Below are 7,683 nucleotides of genomic sequence, written 5' to 3'. Positions count from 1 at the left end.
ATGTCTATGTTATCTCTAGTCGTGACTATTCCCAATGCTCCCCTGGCTGCTGGCCAGCTCCCACGCTCCATAAACTTCACCTCATTCAGAACTCTGCATTCCATTTCTGAACTCGCCCCAGATCCCACTCACCTTCACGTTCCTGTCAGCTGACTGACACTGGCTCTCAGTTCAGCAATACCTCCTTATTTTTTCAAATCCCCCCCAAGAACTTACCACTCCCTTGCCCTGCACTGCAACCTTCCAAGATATCCACACTCCTTCAATCCTCGACTATTGCCCAAGACCACAGCCAGCTTGGGTTAGCGGCACTGCTGCCTCACAGCGCCAGGGACCCGGGTTAAAGAACTTAAGAACATAAGAACTAGGAGCAGGAGTAGGCCATTTGGCCCCTCGAGCCTGCTCTGCCATTCAATAAGATCATGGCTGATCTTTTTGTGGACTCAGCTCCACTTACCCGCCCGCTCACCAGAACCCTTAATTCCTCTACTGTTCAAAAATTTATCTTTCCTTGCCTTAAAAAAGGGTTAGATTCCCGGTTTGGGTCACTGTCTGTGTGGAGTCTGCACGTTCTCCCTGTGTTTGCATGGGTTTCCTCCGGGTGCTTCAGTTTCCTCCCACAGTCCAAAGATGTGCTGGTTAGGTGCATTGACCTGAACATGTGCCGGAGTGTGGCGACTAGGGGATTTTCACAGTAACTTCATTGCAGTGTTAATGTAAGCCTACTAATGTAATACACTAATCAATAAATTTTAAGGACCAATTGTACTAACTTCAGTTTTGGCAGCTGTGCTTTAGAACCTAGAATCCCTACAGTGAAGAAGGAGGCCATTTGGCCCATCGAGTCTGCACCAGCCACAATTCCACCCAAGCCCTATCCCCATAACCCCATGCATTTACCCTAGCTAGTCCCCTGACACTAGGGTTAATTTAGCGTGGCCAATCCACCTGACCCGCACATCTTTGGACTGTGGGAGGAAACCAGAACACCCAGAGGTAATCCATACAGATACGGGGAGAACATGCAAACTCCACACAGGCACCTGAGGCCGGAATTGAACCCAGATCCCTGGCGCTGTGAGGCAGCAGTGTTAACTACTGTGCCACCATGTCGCCCTAAGTTCTGGAATTCCTTCCCTATTCCTATCCACTTCCTTACCTCTCCTCCTTTTAAGATGCTTCTTAAAACCTGACTCAATGACCAAGCTGTTTGCCATCTGTCCTAATATCTCCTTAACTGGCTCAGGATCATAATTTATTCTTGATAATGACTTGGCATATTTTATTATGTTAAAGGTGCCATGCCAATGTAGGTTGTTGTTGTTCGGGATGTTAGGACAATCCTGAAGGAGAGGTGACCCAGGGTCCTCCTGAGAATTTACATACGAAACAAACAGATGCTATTTGCTCGCTGTGTCTGCCCTCTAGTGGTGTATGTTTGTGGTGCGGTTCAAAATCCATTTGAATGAATGGTTGAAAATGCCCTCTGTGGAGTTGGTTCAGAGTTTTAAATGGGTTTGGGTGAGTCCGTGTGCGTTTGGAGCAGTATTGTGGCAATTATTTGTGCATCTTAACTGTCCCGTCAGACACAGGCCTCAGCAACCAGTGGCTCGCCCAGGACTTGTATCAAAAAATAGACTTGTATCAGCCTTGACCCTCTAGGTAGGAAACTCTCACCCTGCTCACTGCGGGAATTGGAGTGGGCAGGACAGGAAATTCGGCGGATTACTTAAAGGTCTGTTGACCTTGGGCAGGAATTTCTGGCCTTGGGGCGAGCGTGGTTGGAAAATCCCACCCCTCGACTCACGGTTCAACTCACTCAAAACCCAAATACAAAAGCAAAATATGCTGGAAATTGGGAAAGGGTTGGAAACACTCACAGTCACATCTACGAGGAGAGAGAAACACAGCTGATGTGGTTTTTCATTAGAACATTCAACATCCATTCATTTAGACAGAGTTCTGAGGTTGTCGTGCAGTGGTTATAGCACTGAATAAAAAACCCTATAGCTATGAATTCCATTCAAGTTGTGGACCACTTTCTCTCCTGTGAGTACATCCCATTTTGGATAGTAGGATTGCTGATGTTTCATTACTGCAGGGACTTTTATTGCCTTCCCCAGCCTCAGTAGTCCACCCATCCCTTCCATTGGATGGGAGCATGCCCTCTGGCCATTAATTGGCTTGGCACTGAAACATTATGTCAAGGGGTGTGAGGTCGGGACCCAGAGGTTTTCCTGAAGTTGGTCTCCTGACCCCGGAAGGAAATACAGCTCTAGGATTTAGACACCGATTAAAATGGTCAAACTAAGTTCAACTTTCTTTTTGGTATGTTCACAGAGTAATGCTTGCTTTATTAACTAACCCTGGTTGCCCTGACAAAATGTTACGTGTTGCGGCACGGCAGATGGCAAGTGCCCAGCTGCCCAAATCCCAAAGGGAAACTTGGAGCAAACTGCCACAACAGTTTGCAATTTGTATATTAGGAGGAGTTATCTGAAGTCAAGATAAGTGCGTTCCCAGACCACTTGTAATGATTTAAAATATTAAATTTAACCATCTATTAAAATAAAAAAAAGAAAATAATAGTTAAAGACAGAAAAACACCATTACATAGTTGATATTACTACAAACATTTCCCAAAAGATTTTGGTTGAAAGAAACTCAAAGCTAAAACTCTCTTTTGATGGCAAGATCCTCATAGATTTTTAATCTATACAAAATAATCCAGCAATATTATCACATCACGCCCTTGATGATTTAGTGGCAATCTCACACAGGTTTCTCTTCTCTGAACTGGTGTTCACAGGTCTGGCAGTTTCACAGTCACAACAAACAACCTTCGGTCTCACTTTTCCCTTTGATCTCCCATTCTATTTTTCCAATAGTCCTTTTGAAGTTCTTCTTCCCAGAATTGATCAACTTTTTAAAAAAAAACTTTATGGCTACCATATGTATAAAGTAAACTTACTATTTTGCCTCACAAGTTTACAATCTCCCAATTGTATAGATTTCTTTTGAAGTCCAATAGTTCACCTTAGGAACATAGTCACCAAGTTTGAGGATTACGTGCAAAGCGTAAATGTAGCTTCTTTTAACAGGACTGCTGTATCTTTCTAGAGTTAGAGGAATAAAGAAGGGATTGAATTTTAAATGAACACTTCTGTTATCTGCCCAATGTATAATCCTAGTCAAGCTGCTTTCATTGACCTCCTGTTAATTACCATTTCAACCACTTGCCTTCATGTTCTGGTCTTTGCAATCTCACCATCTTTAAGTTAATTAAACCAGTCACAGCCATACTCACACACAAGCTTTTTTCCCGGTATGTGACATACAATATTGCAAAAGTATTAAGATTTTTCCTCACATATCAAAGAAAATTTGACATTGAGCTACTTAAGATAATAGCAGGACAACTGAGCAAAAACATGATCAAAGAGATAGGTTTCAAGGGGTGACCCCAAAAGAGGGAAATACCATAAAAACATATAGGGTGGGATTTTCCAGACGCACTCACCCCAAAACCGGATAAACCTGCTCGAGGTCAACAGGTTAGGTTGACTGGCCATGATAAACTGCCCCTTCGTGTCGGGGGATTAGGACTGTAAATACGTGGGGTTACGGGGATGGGACCTGGGTTGGATTGTTGTCGGTACAGGCTCGATGGGCCAAATGACTTCCTTCTGTGTGCAGTATTGGTCCCCTTATTTGCGGAAGGATATATTGGCCTTGGAGGGAGTGCAGAGAAGGTTCACCAGGTTGATACCAGAGATGAGGGGTGTTGATTATGAGGAGAGACTGAGCAGATTGGGTTTGTACTCGTTGGAATTTAGAAGGCTGAGGGGGGATCTTATAGAGACCTATAAGATAATGAAGGGGCTGGATAGGGTAGAGGTGGAGAGATTCTTTCCACTTAGAAAGGAAGCTAGAACTAGAGGGCACAGCCTCAAAATAAAGGGGGGTCAGTTTAGGACAGAGTTGAGGAGGAACTTCTTCTCCCAGAATGTTTATTAGTCACAAATAGCTTACATTAACACTCCAATTAAGTTACTATGAAAATCCCCTAGTTGCCACACTCTGGCGCCTGTTTGGGTACATTGAGGAAGAATTTAGCAATGCACCTGACCAGCACATCTTTCGGACTGCGCGAGGAAACTGGAGCACCCGGAGGAAACCCATGCAGACACGGGGAGAACGTGCAGACTCTGCACAGACAGAGACCCAAGCCGGGAGTCGAACCTGGATCCCTGAAGCTGTGAGGCAGCAGTGCTAACCACTGTGCCACCGTGCCACCCATGGTGTCCGAGGTATCATTAATCAGTATCTAATTGTGAACCCAACAAGCCTTTAAATAATTGGTGAGAATTGATTGCAAGCCACCTAATCATGAGAAATCATAATATTGGACGATTAACTGAAACAATGGGGGTCTTGCCCACTGGCTGGAGAACTCACATCATGTCCTTTGCAGAAGGGCTTCATAGAAATCATAGAAATCATAGAAACCCTACAGTGCAGGAAGAGGCCATTCGGCCCATCGAGTCTGCACTGACCACAATCCCACCCAGGCCCTACCCCCATATCCCTACATATTTTTACCCGCTAATCCCTCTAATCTACAAACCTCAGGACACTAAGGGGCAATTTTTAGCATGGCCAATCAACCTCACCCGCACATCTTTGGACTGTGGGAGGAAACCGGAGCACCCAGGTTGCTGCAGAAGATTGGGGTACACGGAGTTAGGGGTAAGGTGTTGGCGTGGATTGGGGATTGGCTATCTAACAGGAAGCAGAGAGTTGGGATAAATGGGTGCTTTTCTGGTTGGCAGTTGGTGACCAGTGGCGTGCCGCAGGGATCGGTGCTGGGGCCTCAATTGTTTACCATTTACATAGATGATCTGGAGGAGGGGACTGAATCTAGGGTATTCAAGTTTGCTGATGACACGAAGGTGAGTGGGAAAGCGAATTGCGTGGAGGACGCGGAAAGTCTGCAGAGAGATTTGGATAGGCTGAGCAAGTGGGCGAGGATCTGGCAGATGGAATATAACGTTAGCAAATGTGAGGTTATCCACTTTGGAAGAAATAATAGTAAATTGGAATATTATTTAAATGGAGAAAAATTACATCGTGTGACTGTGCAGAGGGACCTGGGGGTCCTTGTGCACGAATCGCAAAAACTCAGTCTGCAGGTGCAGCAGGTGATCAAGAAGGCGAATGGAATGTTGGCCTTTATCGCGAGGGGGATAGAATATAAAAGCAGGGAGGTCTTGCTGCAACTGTACAAGGCACTGGTGAGGCCGCAACTGGAATACTGTGTGCAGTTTTGGTCCCCTTATTTGTGAAAGGATATATTGGCCTTGGAGGGAGTGCAGAGAAGGTTCACCAGGTTGATACCGGAGATGAGGGGTGTGGCTTATGAGGAGAGATTAAACAGATTGGGTCTGTACTTGTTGGAGTTTAGAAGGATGAGGGGTGATCTTATAGAGACATATAAGATAATGAAGGGGCTGGATAGGGTAGAGATGGAGAGATTCTTTCCACTTAGAAGGGAAACCAGAACTAGAGGGCACAGCCTGAAAATAAGGGGGGGCCGGTTCAGAACAGAGTTGAGGGGGAACTTCTTCTCTCAGAGGGTAGTGAATCTCTGGAATTCGCTGCCCATTGAAGTGGTGGAGGCTTCCTCGTTGAATATGTTTAAATCACGGGTAGATAGTTTTCTGATCGATAAGGGAATTAGGGGATATGGGGAGCAGGCGGGTAAGTGGAACTGATTCGCTTCAGATCAGCCATGATCTTGTTGAATGGCGGGGCAGGCTCGAAGGGCCAGATGGCCTACTCCTGCTCCTATTTCTTATGTTCTTATGTTCTTATGTTCACCCGGAGGAAACCCACGCAGACACGAGGAGAATGCGCAAACTCCACACAGGCAGTGACCCGAGTCGGGAATCGAACCCAGGTCCCTGGAGCTGTGAAGCAGCAGTGCTAACCACTGTGCTACCATGCCGCCCATGCTTGTCAGAGCTCGAAAGATATTTGGACACAGCGTTCACGAGTGATGGATCTTTTATTGCCGAAGGAGAAGAGAATTGAAGAATTCCTAAGGCTGCTTCAGTCTGCCTGCTCAACTGTGTACAGTCAGCTTTTTATAGGGCACAACCTCTAGTAAGGATAACGCACACTGGTAAATTATTTACATATGATACAAAGAGGTAGAGTCATAGAAGTAGTCCCGAGACAATAGCTGTTTAATTGCGTCCCATTAGTAATTTCATAATCTGTAGTGGTAGATGGATGGAATGTCCATTCAGACAATAGTCACTTAATCATGTCTTAATCACAGTTTCAGTGCTGTTAGCAAGGACATTCGGCTGTGTCCTGTTGATAGATATAGTGAAACATCCCCTTTGTCTGTGCTGACTATTTCATGCATATGCAGAGACAGTCAGTCTACAATGAGGGTGCTGCTAATTTTCCTGCCCCCGTGGCCGACCTCCTGCTGAGCTCAGTTCTCCTCTCCCACAAGTTCTCAGCATTAAATGCCTCCTCAGGCACTTAAGTAGCCAGCAGCAGGACTTCCATGGGACCAGGGACCCGACGTCCAGCCCCTCCACACTCCCTGGAGAACTGCTAGCCAATGAAAGACAGGCAGCTGTCCAATCCAGGCAGTGCTAGCGTGAGTGGTGGCAGCTGCTGGCAATGCACCCACCCAGGGAAAGGCTTGGAATCGCTGAGGAACCCAGACCATAGGTGAGTGAGAACAGGATGGAGAGTCATGGGAGAGGTTGGTAGCCTGGGCAGGGAGAATGGCTCTTAGTGAGCCCCTCTTCCTGAACCAAGACCCTTGATCAGGCGCTGAGAGCCTTTGGACGAGGGAGCCATCCCTCTGTCCTCCATCAGAACCCTGCAAGCAACCTGGAAAACACTTCAGGTGGTGATTGCCCTGCCCACCACTGATTGAATACCACTGGTGATGGGAGGGAGCCCTTAATTGGGCATTAGTTGACCATCTTAAAGGTGGGAGGACTATCCATGAGTCCTCCGCACCCAGGCTTAATTAGAGGCTAGAAGTTAAAAGGGTTTCTACCTAGCACTCTCTAACCCTATTACTTGCCACTAACCACCATGTAACTGGCCTCATGGGAGGGTATTAAACCCCCTCCCCCATCGTGTTACAGCTTTCAATCAGTAACTGTATGGAAGGGGCTTAGAGAGGAAAAAGAACTTGGACTTTGATCACACTCCAAGGTGGTTCATACAATGAGTCACTCCAGGAATGCAATGACTAATCTTCTGAATAATCAGTAACAAGTGGAGAGGGCACAGAAAAGATTTACCAGGATGTTGCCTGGAATGGAGGGCATTAGCTACGAGGAGAGGTTGGAGAAACTTGTTCTCACTGGAACGACAGAGGTTGAGGGGCAACCTGATAGAAGTCTACAAGATTATGAGAGGCATGGACAGAATGGATAGTCAGAAGCTTTTTCCCAGGGTGGAAGAGTCAGTTACTAGGGGGCACAGGTTTAAGGTGCGAGGGGCAAGGTTTAAAGGAGATGTACGGGGCAAGTTTTTTACACAGAGGGTGGTGGGTGCCTGGAACTCACTGCCGGGGGGAGGTCATGGAAGCGGATATGATAGTGGGTTTTAAGAGGCGCCTGGACAAATACATGAATAGGATGGGAA

This window comes from Mustelus asterias, chromosome 10 (genome assembly GCF_964213995.1).
Source record: "Mustelus asterias chromosome 10, sMusAst1.hap1.1, whole genome shotgun sequence".
Classification (NCBI taxonomy): domain Eukaryota; kingdom Metazoa; phylum Chordata; class Chondrichthyes; order Carcharhiniformes; family Triakidae; genus Mustelus; species Mustelus asterias.
This window is presented reverse-complemented; position numbering follows the sequence as displayed.